Here is a 17591-nt window from a genome sequence, read left to right on the forward strand (position 1 = left end):
CAATGAGGATTTATCCTAATGCGACTGATTCCATCTGCTGGGTGTAAGTGCAATATTAAAATAAATTCAAGCACCTTTTAAAGGTTAATTGCACTATTGCACTTTCTTTTTGTCTTATATCTATGAGAATTAGAACCACCTGCGTCTAACCAACGTTGGATCCTTTGAAATACCGGTGTATGTGATCAATTAATTTTATCTACCCACTGGGTGTGTGTTTGTAAACCTGGGTTTCTATAGGAGCGCTTTAAGGCTATATCTCTCTTTATTCCTCAATATGTTGAAATCCCGTAAACCAGCTTCGGCTCGGATTTATTACAGGGTCTGGAATTCTTACTTAACCTGAATTATGATGTATATACTTTCAGAACTTCCAGGTTTCTGGTTTTTCTACAACAAGGCCTAGACTTGGGCCTTCATCTGGCCTCCCTCAAGGTCCATATATCTGCCTTGTCGGTGTGGTTTCAGAGAAAAATTGTGTCTCTTCTTGACGTTCACACTTTCACTCAGGGTGTTATACAGATTCAACCTCCCTATGTCCCTCCTGTGGCTCCATGGGATCTGTTGTTCTGAATGCCCTGCAAGAGTCTCCATTTGAACCTCTTGAGTCTGTGGACCTTCCTGTCGTCCACCCTTTCTTATTTTTCACCGTGAACAGGCAGTTCTTCAAACTCGCCCTGGTTATTTGCCTAAGGTATTATCATCTTTTCAACTTAATCAGGAGATTATGGTTCCGGCCTTCATCTCTTCTGGTTTGTCCTCCAAAGAAAGATCTTTGGATGTGGTCCAGGCTCTCCGTATTTATGTGGAAAGGACTGCCTCTATCAGGAGGTCAGATTCCCTGATGGGAATTTTTGGTTTTCACAAATGTGGCTGGCCTGCGAATAAGCAAACCTTGGCCAGATAGATTAGAATGGTGACTGCACAAGCCTATCTGCAGGCTGGGCTCCCAGCTCATGCTGCTATCAAAGCCCATTCTACTCGGTATGTTGGACCTTCTTGGGCAGCCCGCCGTGGCGTGTCCGCAGAACAATTGTGCAAGGCGGCTACGTGGTCCTCAGTGAACACGTTCAGGTTCTATGCCTTTGATACTTCTGCCTCCCAGATGCTACCTTTAGACGCCAGGTTCTTGTGCCCGCTACAGTGCGTCCCCTCCCATGAGGAACTGCCTTAGGGCATCACCGATGTTATTCCCTGTGGAATACCAGTGTACCCCGCTGCAGAAAAGGAGATTTATGGTAGACTTACCATTGTTAAATCTCTTTCTGCGAGGTACACTGGATTCCACAGGGCGCCCACCCTGATGCATTGGACTGGTTAACAAAGCCGAGCTCCAGTGCCTGGAGGCGGGGCTATAGAGGAGGCGATGCAGTGCATCCTGGGAACAGTCAAAGCTTTAGTCTGTTGGTGCCAAGGATCAAAATCCAACTCTACACCCCGATGTTATTCCCTGTGGAATCCAGTGTACCTCGCAGAAAGAGATTTAACAATGGTAAGTCTACCATACATCTCCTTTTTGCCGTAGCCACGTTTTTAATTTTATGCCAAGACTAGTATCAGCCCTTTTCAAACATGCACTTGACCGTCCAAGGGCTGTCAGATGCTATAATACAGTTTTGTGCGTCTTTAGACGGCAAATCAGTCGCACCATCAAAACATGGGGCCTAATTCAGACCTGATCGCAGCAGCAAGTTTGTTAGCAATTGGGCAAAACCATGTGCACTGCAGGGGAGGCAGATGTAACATGTGCAGAGAGAGTTAGATTTGGGTGGGTTATATTGTTTCTCTGCAGGGTAAATACTGGCTGCTTTATTTTTACACTGCAATTTAGATTTCAGTTTGAACACACCCCATCCAAATCTAACTCTCTCTGCACATGTTACATTGCACATGGTTTTGCCCATTAGCTAACAAATTTGCTACTGCGATCAGGTCTGTATTAGGCCCGCGGTCTGTATCTTGGTGAGATACAGACCAGAGTATGTTAGAAGCACCAGAACAGAGAGCCACACCCCAGGCAAGAAAGAGGAAATGATGGGTTGTGACAGGTGCAGGGTGCTAGAGTGAACACTACAAGTGGCAATGTGTGAGGCTCTGAATTAGGCCCAATGTATTCCCCTATAACCGGTGGTTTCATCCGGTGACCCGATATAATGTACTGTATATGTATATACTGTATCTGTAGCTGCAGTATATCCCTTATGATCCAGCCTGTGCACATCATTTGCAGAGACAACATAAGTGGCCCCTGAGTAACACGCTGCCCGCATAACATCTAACAACTCTGTTACTACCGAAAACTAAATAAAACTGTATACCCCGCCATTAACACATAACCCTAGCTAATGATGAGTGACAGGCTGCCGCTTCTACACAACCATCCCTGCCATACATCACTTCAGTTCCCGGGAGATTAGGCAGTCACCCCCTAGTAATAACACAACCAATAACCTGTAGATGATTTATCAAAGACACTTTCTAAGATGCAAGTGGAATGATTACAAGCTGATGCCAGGACACCAGTGACTGTACGGACAATGTAAGGTACGGGGCTAGTGACGGAGCTGAGTAATATACAAGACATAACTGGAGTCTATTACACACTGCAGTCTAACTCCAGTGCAGCAGGCTGCAGTGTTAAGAGCCCTACACACTGGGCGATGTTACTGAAAGATATGAACGATCTCGTTCATTAATGAAGGAGATCCCGTTCATATCTTTCAGTGTGGAGGCACCAGCGATGAACGATGCGCGGCCCCGCGCTCATTCATCGCTGGTGCCCCGTCGCTTGTGCATGCAGGCCAATATGGACGATCTCGTCCATATTTGTCTGCACTGCTATGGAGCCGGGTGACGGGGGGAGTGAAGAGACTTCACTCCCCCAATCACTGCCCCCCCGCCGTCGGGTCGCCTGTATCCGCCGTCGGGCAGCTTGGCGGCGGATCTGTCAGTGTTTAGGGCCCATTAGGAGACAGGGGCTGCACCAATGACAGACAGCATGGAGGGTATGCTGTGTGGATGGATTGGTTCTCACATACACAAGGACAGGGTCAGTGATGTCATGGTAACACAAATGACGGCTTTATAAAAGAACACTGGAATATCCAGCTATAACACGGAGTAATTTATTTCACCTTCGTGGCCTGTACAGTATCGGAACATACAGATGGGTTGACGGTCATCTTGACTAGTTTTCTGCGCCTAGGCACAACATGACTTATTAGCATAAACCCTTTATCTATTGTTCTCATGTGCAATACAATACAGAGAACAATACAGCAGGGGATTAAGTCCGACTGGCCAGTCTCAGTTAATCCTATTAAAGGTCAAGATAAACAATGACCCATCTGTACCTGTTTGGCAGTTTTGTGGTAATGTACACAGTTTTAATGTTACATGTGGCTAGCAACTCCCACCGGCCAATACCCACAGAGGCTATCTTACAGTATCTGCTTGTATGGATATGCATATTAGAACATAGCTTGGAAGCAGGGACGGATCTAGACTTTTCTTTAGGGGGGGGGGGGCGCGTTTACTGTTTAACCTTGACTCCTCCCTCTACAGTCCCAACTCCTCCCATCTGCAATGTTAACTCCTCCTCTCTCAATTCTGACTGAACTTTTTGAGTGAGACTAAGATAGATCTTTGTGATTGTTCTATGTACATGTGACTGTGCTATGGGGTAATTGTATTTATTAGCCCTAGTACACACACACACCAGCAAGTGAGGGGCAAATGCTCTGTAACCCTTGCTCTCCTGGCTTCTCTGTGCTGCTGTGGTATAAGCTGCAGCACATCATTCTGCCTCAGGCTCTCCCCGGAGAGCTTTCTTCTGCTCAAAAGTGGGCGTGGCTATGACTATGTTAGGGGGGGGGGGGGCGGTCGCCCCCTTCGCCCCCGTCCTAGATCCGGCCCTGCTTGGAAACAGCAGCCAAGGAGATTTGGTGCGTACACCCAGTCAGTGAGCAGAGCCCCTACACACTGCGTCATCATATTATTAGGCGTTTCACCAGAGACAGAGCGCGTGTTACTGGTGACATGGAGACAGAATTACAGAAACCTCGTTACACTTCTCACTATAATTTTCTTCTCTGAGTCTTTCTGGGATCTCCTACAGTACCCTCTGCCTCAGCGTTTTTTAGCTACAACCCTCCAGTATATCTGAGAATATCTGTCTGTAGAAGCAGGTGGGATAATTACTGACCCAGCAAAATAGATTAACTCGCCTGTGCATGATTAAAGAAATCCACAATACATGACCTGCTGGCGGTACTTGGGGACTGGAGTTGAGAGCCCCTGCTCTAGCCTGTGTATACCCACACAGAGGACTGGCGCTGCAAAACGCGTAGCAGATATCCGTGCAAATTTTATTCTTTAGTTTCGTTATTATGCTTTCTATGCCATTGATTTTTGAGATTTGATTTTGTGATATTATTCCATTTTATTATTTATTGTCTATTATTACTTGTTTTTATAGAAAATGTTGTCTGAAAGAGTGAGACTGGTACATATTGCTACTTTCTGCTGCGGGGTACACTGGGCTCCACAAGGAATGGACAATGGGGTGTAGAGTAGGATCTTGATCCGAGGCACCAACAGGCTCAAAGCTTTGACTGTTCCCAGAATGCATAGCGCCGCCTCCTATATCACCCCACCTCCCTGCTTAGGACCTCAGTTTTGTAGTTGGTGCTGCAGTAGCAGGCACTTAACAGAGGGGCTGCTCCAGGCAGCCCTAAGAAGAGCATTTTTTCTGAAGGCCCACTATTGCAGCTACTTGGGCTGCGGAGGCCATTGAAGCATGGGCCTTGGAGTTAGATGCTGAAATCTCCTCTGACCATGCTAGACAATGCTTGTCTTATATTGTCACAGCTTCTCGTTATATTAAAGAGGCGGCTTCTGATGCCGGTATCCTAGCAGCCAAGGCCTCTACTACGTCAGTCCTGGCTCGCCGGATATTGTGGCTGAGATCCTGGTCTGTGGATCTGGACTCTAGAAAAACCTTGGAGGTACTCCCTTTTAAGGGAGATATTCTGTTTGGGAGGATTTAAATAAGATTGTGGCTGACTTGGCTACTGCCAAAACTGCCTGTCTGCCAAGTACTGCTCCTTCTGTGTCGAAGGCTAAAGGTACTTCCTTTCGCCCCTTTCGTCCTTCAGGTAAAGCAAAAGGTCAGGCGTACAACAAGCAGGCCCGCACTTCCACACCTGGTAAGTCTCAGCGCAAAAGAGCCTGGGCGGCCCGTTAGCCAGCTTCCAAGACAGATAAGCCTGCCGCATGACGGGGCGGGCCTCCCTCTGGGGGATCCCACGGTGGGGGGCCGGCTTCTACGGTATACCCAGGAATGGTTGAAGACCACTTCAGATGCCTGGGTACGGGAAGTCGTCACTCGAGGTTACGCCATAGCCTTAAAAAACCGACCCCCTCATCGATTTTGCCAGACAGATGTCTCGTTGGACAAGACAACGGCAAACACTCTACATTCGGTGGTACAGACCCTCCTGGATACAGGAGTCGTAGTACAGATGCCCCTTGCGCAGAGGGGCCAGGGGTACTATTCTCCGCTGTGTCTAGTCCCGAAACCAAATGGGTACTCCCGGCCCATTCTCAACCTCAAGGCACTGAACAGGTTTGTGAAGATTTCCAAGTTCCGGATGGAAACCCTTCGCTCTATAGTTCTGGCCTTGGAACCTGGGGACTTCATGGTCTCCCTTGATATACAGGATGCTTACCTGCATATTCCTATAGCAGTGTCTCATCAGCAATACCTGAGATTTGCGATTGGCAACTGCCATTACCAGTTTCGGGCGTTACCTTTTGGTTTAACAACGGCTCCGCGAGTCTTCACAAAAGTCATGGCGGTGATGACGGTGGTACTCCGCCGTCAAGTGGTCAGGATACTGCCGTATTTGGACGACTTGTTAATCCTGGCAAATTCCCCAGAACTTCTCCTGCGTCATCTAGATGTGACGGTCCGGTTTCTGCAAGCCCACGGGTGGCTCATCAACTGGAGGACGTCATCCCTGATCCCTGCTCAGAGCATGGTGCATCTGGGAGCACTATTGGACACTCACAACCAGCGGTTGTTCCGGTCTCAGGAGAAAGTCCTGAAACTTCAGGACAGGATTTGTTGCTTCCTATCTCGTCCGCAAGTGTCGATACATTCGGCGATGCAGGTGCTGGGCCTCATGGTGTCAGCATTCAACATGGTGGAGTACGCTCAATTTCACTCTCGCCCTCTGCAGAGGCCGATTCTAGCCAAATGGGACGGCCTGCCTCACCGATCAGGTCTCAAATGATCTCATTGACTCCGGAGGTCCGTCTGTCGCTGCTCTGGTGGCTCCGGGACCAACAACTGTGCAGGGGCCATCCGTTCTGGATATCCGACTGGGTTCTGTTGACGACAGATGCCAGTCTAAGAGGTTGGGGCGTGGTGCTGGAGCAACACTCCCTTCAGGGGCGGTGGACCAAGGAGGAGCCCTTCTTCTCGATCAATATTCTGGAATTGCGGGCGGTCTTCAATGCCTTGAACCTAGCCCAGAATTTAATTCAGAACCGTCCTGTTCAAGTACAGTCGGACAATGCCATCACAGTGGCTTACATAAATCATGAAGGCGGCACTCGAAGCCGCCTAGCAATGAAGGAAGTCTCACGGATTCTACAGTGGGCAGAACGCCATCTACCGGCCATATCGGCAATATTCATTCCGGGAGTCCTGAATTGGGAAGCGGACTTTCTCAGTCGTCAGGACGTGCATGCCGGCGAGTGGGGCCTCCATCCATAAGTGTTTCAACTCCTAGTGGAAAGGTGGGGCCTTCCAGACGTAGATCTGATGGTGTCTCGACACAATCACAAGGTTCCGGTCTTCGGAGCAAGGACAAGGGATCCTCAAGCAGCATTCGTGGATGCGCTGGGGGTACCGTGGAAATTTCGGCTGCCGTACGTGTTCCCTCCGGTGTCACTCCTGCCCAGGGTAATTCGGAAGTTCAAGCAAGAAAAAGGAATTCTGCTTCTCATAGCTCCAGCGTGGCCCAGACGGCACTGGTTCTCAGACCTGCAAGGCCTATCATCAGAGCGTCCAATTCTACTTCCACAACGCCCAGACCTCCTCGTTCAGGGCCCCTGTGTCTACCAGGACCTAGTCCGGCTGTCTTTGACGGTTTGGCTCTTGAAGCTTCCGTCTTAAGGGCTAAAGGGTTTTCTGAGGCGGTCATTCAAACTATGTTGCGGGCCCGGAAACCGGCTTCGGCTCGGATTTACTATAGGGTCTGGCATTCTTACTTTGGTGCGCATCTAACGATTATGACGCTTCCAAGTTTAGTATAGCCAAGTTGTTGGCTTTTCTTCAGCAGGGCCTGGACTCAGGCCTGCGTCTGGCCTCCCTCAAGGTTCAAATATCTGCCTTGTCGGTGTGGTTTCAGAGAAAAATTGCGACCTTACCTGATGTGCATACCTTTACTCAGGGCGTGTTGCGTATCCAACCTCCCTATGTCCCGCCTGTGGCTCCTTGGGACTTGTCGGTGGTTTTGGAGGCGTTACAAGAGTCTCCGTTTGAACCTCTTGGTTCAGCTGACCTTAAGTGGCTTTCCCTTAAGGTGGTGTTTCTGCTGGCTATTGCTTCAGCTAGAAGAGTGTCGGATTTGGGTGCCTTGTCCTGTAGTTCCCCATATCTGATATTTCACCGTGACCGGGCGGTTCTTAGGACTTGTCCCGGCTATCTACCTAAGGTGGTTTCTTCGTTCCACCTTAATCAGGAGATTGTAGTTCTGGCACTTGTTTCTCCTGATCTGTCTCCCAAAGAGCGGTCTTTGGATGTGGTAAGGGCTCTCCGTATCTATGTGAAGAGAACTGCTCCTATTAGGAAATCTGATTCTCTTTTTGTTGTGTTTGGGTTTCACAAACGGGGCTGGCCTGCTCACAAGCAAACTCTGGGCAGATGGATTAGAATGGTGATTGCACATGCTTATGTGAAGGCTGGTCTCTCTGCTCCTGATCACATTAAGGCCCATTCTACTCGGTCTGTTGGACCTTCTTGGGCGGCCCAATGTGGTGCGACCCTTGAACAATTGTGCAAGGCGGCTACGTGGTCCTCTGTGAACACGTTTATAAGGTTCTATATCTTCGATACTGCCGCTTCCCAGGATGCTTCCTTTGGACGCTGGGTTCTTGTGCCCGCTACAGTGCGTCCCCTCCCATAAGGAACTGCTTTAGGACATCCCCATTGTCCATTCCTTGTGGAGCCCAGTGTACCCCGCAGCAGAAAATGAGTTTTATGGTAAGAACTTACCTTTGTTAAAACTCTTTCTGCGAGGTACACTGGGCTCCACAAGGCACCCACCCTGACGCACTTAGCTTCTTTGGGTTGGTATGGCATTAGCCGCTGACACGTCTCCTGTCGTGAGAATGCGGTGTTGTGGCTACTAACCGTTGTCGTCTCTTTTCCTGCTACTGCACTAGACTGGTTAACTAAAAACTGAGGTCCTGTGTAAGGAGGCGGGGTGATATAGGAGGCGGCGCTATGCACTCTGGGAACAGTCAAAGCTTTGAGCCTGTTGGTGCCTCGGATCAAGATCCTACTCTACACCCCTTGTCCATTCCTTGTGGAGCCCAGTATACCTCGCAGAAAGAGTTTTACCAAAGGTAAGTTCTTACCATAAAACTCATTTTTGCATACAGTTCTCCATGACAACTTGCTAATTATTATATTAAGGGTTATATTGACCGTATCACCTCAAATCCCCCCCTCTTTTTTTTTATAAATAAAACATTGATTTAATTCCCATACATTGCATGGACAGTCCTGAGTTATTCAGCTCACTTTCCTGTGAGTAAGGAATCTGTTCCAGTCACCAAAATTAATTATACAGCTCACTTTCCTGTGAGTAAGCAATCTGTTCCAGTTACCAAACTGATTTATACAGTTCTTTCATGTGAGTAAGCAATCTGTTCCACTCACCAAACTGATTTATACAGCTCACTTTCCTGTGAGTAAGGAATCCAGTCACCAAACTGATTTATACTGCTCACTTTCCTGAATAAGGAATCTGTACCAGTCACCAAACTGATTTCTACAGCTCACTTTCCTGAATAAGGAATCTGTTCCAGTCACCAAACTGATTTATATAACTCACTTTTCTGAGGAAGGATTCTGTTCCAGTCACCAAACTTATTCATTCAGCTATCTCTCCTGTGAGTAAAGAATCTGTTCCAGTCACCAAAATGATTTATTCATCTCACTTTCCTGTGAGTAAGCAATATGTTCCAGTCACCAAACTGATTTTCTCTGACGTCCTAGTGGATGCTGGGTACTCCGTAAGGACCATGGGGTATAGACGGGCTCCGCAGGAGACTGGGCACTCTTAAAAGAAAGATTAGGTACTATATCTGGTGTGCACTGGCTCCTCCCTCTATGCCCCTCCTCCAGACCTCAGTTAGTATCTGTGCCCGGCCAGAGCTGGATGCACCCTAGGGGCTCTCCTGAGCTTCCTAGAAAAGAAAGTATTTGTTAGGTTTTTTATTTTCAGTGAGATCTGCTGGCAACAGACTCACTGCTACGTGGGACTGAGGGGAGAGAAGCGAACCTACCTGCTTGCAGCTAGCTTGGGCTTCTAAGGCTACTGGACACCATTAGCTCCAGAGGGATCGAACACAGGCCCAGTCCTCGGTCGTCCGGTCCCGGAGCCGCGCCGCCGTCCCGCTTGCAGAGCCAGAAGAACGAAGAGAAGTTGAAAATCGGCGGCTGAAGACTCCGGTCTTCATTAAGGTAGCGCACAGCACTGCAGCTGTGCGCCATTGCTCCCTTAGCACACCACACACTCCGGTCACTGATGGGTGCAGGGCGCTGGGGGGGGGGCGCCCTGGGCAGCAATTAGATTACCTTACTTGGCGAAAAGCACATAATACAGTCTGATAAACTGTATATGTGCATTAACCCCCGCCATTAAAGTACATAAAAGGACAGAAGCCCGCCGCTGAGGGGGCCGGGCCTTCTTCCTCAGCACACCGGCGCCATTTTCTCTTCACAGCTCAGCTGGAAGGAAGCTCCCCAGGCTCTCCCCTGCAGTATCCTGGTACACAAAGGGTAAAAAAGAGAGGGGGGGGCACATAAATTTAGGCGCAAAACTGTGTATATAAGCTGCTATAGGGGAAAAATCACTCAGTATAGTGTACATCCCTGTATTATATAGCGCTGTGGTGTGTGCTGGCATACTCTCTCTCTGTCTCTCCAAAGGGCCTGGTGGGGGAACTGTCTTCAAATAGAGCATCCCCTGTGTGTGTGGTGTGTCGGTACGCGTGTGTCGACATGTCTGAGGTAAAAGGCTCCTCTAAGGAGGTGATAGAGCGGATATGTGTGTGGGAGGGTGTCTCCGTCGACAACGCCGACACCTGTTTGGATATGTGTAAGTGCTGAGGTAAAATTATTGCACAAAAGGTTAGGGAACAGAAAGGAAATCTACCCTGGTCTGTCCCTATGTCACAGAGTCCTTCAGAGTCTCTCTATGTTCACTATCCAAAATAACAAAGTATCGACACGGAGTTTAACTCCACTGTCGACTACGATAATGCAAAGTTACAGCCAAGAGGGCTAAAAGATATTCAATATATGATTATTGGAATAAAAGATGATTTGCATATCACTGATGACTCATCTGTCCCTGACACGAGAGTACACATGTTAAGGGGAAGAATGCTGAGGTAAATTTCCCTCCTCACATGAGGAAAAAGAGCGGGAATCTCCAGACAAGAGACGGCAGCTTCCCACAAGAGAATTCTCAGGCTGTATCCTTTCCCCACTAGGGCCAGGATGTGTTGAGAATCTTCCCCTTGGGTGTCCTGTTTGCACTAGCTATTCTCAGTGATCCTGCAGATAGTGTGCACATTCTAGTATACTACCCAGACCGGCGATTGTGTCGGCATGGGTTTATAGCGCTGTGGCAGCGTGGACAGGTACCTTATCAGCAGAGATTGAGACCCTAGTATGCATATAAATATTTTAAGATGCTGTCTTAAGTGATAGATATATAATTATAAAGCATGCCCAAAGGGACATGAGTATACTGGGTCCTAGAGACAAAAGCTATGTCGATTTCTGCTTGACGTGTCCGGTAGAATATACATTGGACAGATGATGCCGACTTAAGAGGCATATGGAAGGCTGAGGATTGTGTGGAGAAAGGTTCTCGGGCCTGGTCTCCACAGCTATAGCTGGTAATTCTGATATTTTGCCTTATATTCCTGCACAGCCTAGGAAAGCACGACATTATTAAATGCAGCTTTTCGAATAAAGAAACAAGAAAGTCTGAGGTGCGTCCTTTCTTGTCAGAGCCGGGGGCAGAGGAAAGAAGCTGTACAACACAGCTAGTCCCCAGGAACAGAAGTCCTACCCGGCCTCTACAAAAATCCACCGCATGTCGCTGGGGCTCCACAGGCGGAGCTAGGCCCGGTGGGGACACGCCTTCGTAAGTTCAGCCACAAGTGGGTTCACTCCCTGTTAGATCCCTGGGCAATAGAAATTGTATCGCAGGGATACAGGCTGGACTGTGAGAAGATGCCCCCTATCCGAGGACCCGGCGGGCTTCCCCCCAAGAGAGGGAGCCAGTGTTAACTGCAATTCGTAAATTGTATCTTCAACAGGTGGTGGTCAAGGGTCCCCTCCTTCAACAAGAGGGTGTTATTATTCGACCATGTTATAATCCCGAAACCAGACGGTTTGGTTAGACCCATATTGTATTAAAATCCCTGAACATATACCTGAAAAGGTTCAGGTTCAAGATGGAATCGCTAAGAGCGGTCATTGCAAGCCTGAAATTAATCGGGACATAAGGGATGCATACCTTCGTGTCCCCATATATCCACCTCATCAGGCGTACCTCAGAATTGCGGTACGGGATTGTCATTACCAATTTCACCAAGGTAATGGCGGATATGATGGTGCTCCTGCGGAAGCAAGGTGTCACTATTATCACATACTTGGATGATCTCCTCATAAAAGCGAGATCAAGAGAGCAGTTGTTGGACAGCGTATCACCTTCTCTGGAAGTGAAACGGCAACACGACTGGATTCTATATATTCCGATGTCGCAGTTGGTTCCTACAGCTCATCTGCCTCGCCTAGGCATGATCCTAGACACAGACCAGAAGAGGGTTTATCTCCCGATAGAGAGAGCTCATGACACTGGTCAGGAATCCATTGAAAACCAAAACAGGTGTCAGTGCATCACTGCACTCGAGTCCTGGGAAGGATGATGGCATCATACGAGGCCATCCCCTTCGGCTGGTTCCATGCAAGGACAATGGAACTTACTGGACAAGTGGCCCGGATCACATCTTCAGATGCATCGGTTAATCACCCTATCCCCCAGGGCCAGGGTGTCTATCCTGTGGTGGCTGCGGAGTGCTCACCTTCTCGAGGGCCGCAGATTCAGCATTCAGGACTGGGTCCTGGTGACCACGGATGCAAGCCTCCGAGGGTGGGGGGCAGTTACACAGGGAAGAAAATTCCAAGGTTTGTGGTCAAGCCAACAGACTTGCCTTCACATCAATATCCTGGAACTAAGGGCCATATACAACGCCCTAAGACAAGCGGAGTTCCTGCTTCGCGACCAACCGGTTCTGATCCAGTCAGACCGCAGGGGCTCATGTAAACCGCCAGGGCGGCACAAGGAGCAGGGTGGCGAGGGTAGAAGCCACCAGAATTCTTCGCTGGGCGGAGAATCAAGTAAGCGCACTGTCAGCAGTGTTCATTCCGGGAGTGGACACGACCTCTACCCGGGAAAGTGGTGACTTCATCAGGAAGTCTTCACGCAGTTTTGCAAATTGATGGAAACTGCCTCAGGTGGACTACATGGCGTCCCACCTCAATAAAAAGATAAAAAATGTTTTACGCTGGGTCAAGGGACTCTCAGGCGATAGCTGTGGTCGCACTAGTAACACCGTGGGTGTTCCAGTCGGTCTATATATTCCCTCCTCTTCCTCTCAGACCCAAGGGCTGAGAATTGTAATAAACGGAGGAGTGTGAACAATATTCTTTGCTCCGGATTGGCCAAGAAGGACTTGGTACCCGGAACTGCAAGAAATGCTCTCAGAGGACCCATGGCCTCTGCCTCTCAGTCAGGACATGTTGCAACAGGGACCCTGTCTGATCCAAGACTTACCGCGGCTGCGTTGGACGGCATGGCGGTTGAACGCCGGATCCTAGCGGAAAAGGGCATTCCGGATGCAGTTATTCCTACGCTGATAAAGGCTAGGAAAGACGTGACAGCAAGACTTTTTCACTGTATATGGCGAAAATAGGTTGCTTGGTGTGTGGCCGGGAAGGCCCTACAGAAGAATTCCAGGGGGGTCGATTCCTGCACTTCCTACAGTCAGGAGTGACTATGGGCCTAAAATTAGGATCCATAAAGGCCAAGATTTTGGCCCTATCCCTTTTCTCTCTCAAAAAGAACTGGCTTCACTGCCTGAAGTTCGGACGTTGTTACAGGGGTGTTGCATATTCAGCCCCTTTTGTGCCTCCAGTGGCACCTTGGGATCTTAACGTGTGTTGGATTCCTAAAATCCCACTGGTTTGAGCCACTTAAGACCGTGGAGCTAAAATATCTCACGTGGAATGTGGTCATGCTTTTGGCCTTAGCTTGGACTAGGCGTGTGTCAGAATTGGCGGCTTTGTCATGTAAAAGCCCATATCTGATCTTCCATATGGAAAGGGCAGAATGGAGGACTTGTCCCCAATTTCTCCCTAAGGTGGTATCATCGTTTCATTTGAACCAACCTATTGTGGTGCCTGCGGCTACTAGGGACTTGGAGGATTCCAAGTTGCTGGACGTAGTCCGGGCCCTGAAACTTTATGTTTCCAGGACGGCTAGAGTCAGATAAACTGACTCGCTATTTATCCTGCATGCACACAACAAGCTGGGTGCTCGTGCTTCAAAGCAGACTATTGCTCGCTGGATCTGTAGCACGATTCAGCTTGCACATTCTGCGGCTGGACTGCCGCATCCTAAATTAGTAAAAGCCCATTCCACGAGGAAGGTGGGCTCTTCTTGGGCGGCTGCCCGAGGGGTCTCGGCTTTACAACTTTGCCGAGCTGCTACTTGGTCGGGTTCAAACACTTTTGCAAAATTCTACAAGTTTGATACCCTGGCTGAGGAGGACCTTGAGTTCTCTCATTCGGTGCTGCAGAGTCATCCGCACTCTCCCGCCCGTTTGGGAGCTTTGGTATAATCCCCATGGGCCTTACGGAGTACCCAGCATCCACTAGGACGTCAGAGAAAAATAAGATTTTACTCACCGGTAAATCTATTTCTCGTAGTCCGTAGTGGATGCTGGGACTCCGTAAGGACCATGGGGATTAGCCGCTCCGCAGGAGACTGGGCACAACTAAAGAAAGCTTTAGGACTACCTGGTGTGCACTGGCTCCTCCCACTAAGACCCTCCTCCAGACCTCAGTTAGGATACTGTGCCCGGAAGAGCTGACACAAATAGGAAGGATTTTGAATCCCGGGTAAGACTCATACCAGCCACACCAATCACACCGTATAACTCGTGATACTATACCCAGTTAACAGTATGAAATATAACTGAGCCTCTCAACAGATGGCTCAACAATAACCCTTTAGTTAGGCAATAACTATAAACAAGTATTGCAGACAATCCGCACTTGGGATGGGCGCCCAGCATCCACTACGGACTACGAGAAATAGATTTACCGGTGAGTAAAATCTTATTTTCTCTGACGTCCTAAGTGGATGCTGGGACTCCGTAAGGACCATGGGGATTATACCAAAGCTCCCAAACGGGCGGGAGAGTGCGGATGACTCTGCAGCACCGAATGAGCAAACTCTAGGTCCTCCTCAGCCAGGGTATCAAACTTGTAGACTGTTGCAAAAATGTTTGAACCCGACCAAGTAACAGCTCGGCAAAGTTGTAAAGCCGAGACCCCTCGGGCAGCCGCCCAAGAAGAGCCCACTTTCCTCGTGGAATGGGCTTTTACAGATTTAGGGTGCGGCAGTCCAGCCGCAGCATGTGCAAGTTGAATCGTGCTACAGATTCAGCGAGCAATAGTCTGCTTAGAAGCAGGAGCACCCAGCTTGTTGGGTGCATACAGGATAAATAGCGAGTCAGTTTTCCTGACTCCAGCCGTCCTGGAAACATATACTTTTCAGGGCCCTGACTACGTCCAGTAACTTGGAATCCTCCAAGTCCCAAGTAGCCGCAGGCACCACAATAGGTTGGTTCACATGAAAAACTGATACCACCTTAGGAAGGAATTGGGAACGAGTCCTCAATTCCGCCTTATCCATATAAAATACAGATAAGGGCTTTTGTATGACAAAGCCGCCAATTCTGATACACGCCTGGCCGACGCCACGGCCCACAGCATGACCACTTTCCACGTGAGGTATTGTAGCTCCACGGATTTAAGTGGCTCAACCCAATGCGACTTCAGGAAATCCAACACCACGTTGAGATCCCACGGTGCCACTTGAGGCACAAACGGGGGCAGACTATGCAGCACTCCCTTAACAAAAGTCCGAACTTCAGGCAGTGAAGCCAGTTCTATTTTGGAAGAAAATCGATAGAGCCGAAATCTGGACCTTCATGAAACCCAATTTTAGGCCCATAGTCACCTCTGACTGTAGGAAGTGCAGAAATCGACCTAACTGAAATTTCTCCTTTGGGGCCTTCCTGGCCTCACAGCACGCAACATATTTCCACCATATGCGGTGATAATGGTTTGCGTTCACTTCTTTCCTAGCTTTAAATAGCGTAGGGATAACTTCCTCCGGAATGCCCTTTTCCTTCAGGATCCGGCGTTCAACCGCCATGCCGTCAAACGCAGCAGCGGTACGTCTTGGAACAGACAGGCCCCCTGCTGCAGCAGGTCCTGTCTGAGCGGCAGAGGCCATGGGTCCTCTGAGATCATTTCTTGGAGTTCTGGTTACCAAGCTCTTCTTGGCCAACCCGGAACAATGAGTATAGTTCTTACTCCTCTCCATCTTATTATTCTCATTACCCTGGGTAAGAGAGGCAGAGAAGGGAACACATACACCGACTGGTACACCCACGGTGTTACCAGAGCGTCCATAGCTATCGCCTGAGGGTCCCTTGACCTGGCGCAATATCTTTGTAGCTTTTTGTTGAGGCGGGACGCCATCATGTCCACCTGTGGCCTTTCCCAACGGTGTACAATCATTTGGAAAACTTCTGGATGAAGTCCCCACTCTCCCGGGTGGAGGTCGTGTCTTCTGAGAAAGTCTGCTTCTCAGTTGTCCACTCCGGGAATGAACACTGCTGACAGTGCTAACACATGATTTTCCGCCCATCGGAGAATCCTTGTGGCTTCTGCCATCGCCATCCTGCTTCTTGTGCCGCCCTGTCGGTTTACATGAGCGACCGCCGTGATGTTGTCTGACTGGATCAGCACCGGCCGGTGTTGAAGCAGGGGTCTAGCCTGACTTAGGGCATTGTAAATGGCCCTTAGTTCCAGAATATTTATGTGAAGGAAGTCTCCTGACTTTTCCATAGCCTTGGAAGTTTCTTCCCTGTGTGACTGCCCCCCAGACTCGAAGGCTGGCATCCGTGGTCACCAGGACCCAGTCCTGTATGCCAAATCTGCGGCCCCCTAGAAGATGAGCACTCTGCAGCCACCACAACAGCGACACCCTGGCCCTTGGAGACAGGGTTATCCGCCGATGCATCTGAAGATGCGACCCGGACCACTTGTCCAACAGATCCCACTGGAAAATCCTTGCATGGGACCTGGCGAATGGAATTTCTTCGTAAGAAGCTACCATCCTTCCCAGGGCTCGCGTGCATTGATGCACCGACACCTGTATACATATTAGGAGGTCTCTGTCTAGAGACAACAACTCCTTGGACTTCTCCTCCGGGAGAAACCCTCTTTATCCTGTTCTGTGTCCAGAACCATACCCAGGAACAGTAGACGCGTCGTAGGAACCAGCTGCGACTTTGGAATATTCAGAATCCAGCCGTGCTGTTGTAGCACTTCCCGAGATAGTGCTACTCCGCCGAACAACTGCTCCCTGGACCTCGCCTTTATAAGGAGATCGTCCAAGTACGGGATAATTATTTCGGCCATTACCTTGGTAAATACCTCGGTGCCGGGGACAGACCAACGGCAACGTCTGGAATTGGTAATGACAATCCTGTACCACAATTTTGAGGTACTCCTGGTGAAGAGGGTAAATAGGGACATGCAGGTAAGCATCCTTGATGTCCAGTGATACCATGAAATTCTCCAGGCTTGCAATAATCGCCCTGAGCGATTCCATTTTGAACTTGAACCTTCGTATATAAGTGTTCAAGGCTTTCAATTTTAGAATGGGTCTCACCGAACCGTCTGGTTTCGGTACCACAACATTTTGGAATAGTAACCCCGGCCTTGTTGAAGGAGGGGTACCTTGATTTCACCTGCTGGAAGTACAGCTTGTGAATTGCCGCCAGTACTACCTTTCTCCGAGGGCAGCAGGCAAGGTTGATGTGAGGTAACGGCGAGGGGGAGTCGCCTCGAACTCCAGCCTGTATCCCTGTGATACTATTTGCAGAACCTAGGGATCCACCTGTGGGCAAGCCCA

The 17591-nt window shown here is 49.2% G+C and overlaps 1 protein-coding gene across 3 annotated transcripts in view; it reads right to left on the reverse strand.

Moving 5' to 3' along the window:
- The window catches only part of POLI (DNA polymerase iota), a 58427-nt gene that overhangs the window by 11289 nt on the left and 29547 nt on the right, over positions 1-17591 (reverse strand). The gene's annotated exons all lie outside the window — the stretch shown is intronic.

The sequence above is a fragment of the Pseudophryne corroboree genome, chromosome 1 (genome assembly GCF_028390025.1).
Source record: "Pseudophryne corroboree isolate aPseCor3 chromosome 1, aPseCor3.hap2, whole genome shotgun sequence".
Lineage (NCBI taxonomy): Eukaryota > Metazoa > Chordata > Amphibia > Anura > Myobatrachidae > Pseudophryne > Pseudophryne corroboree.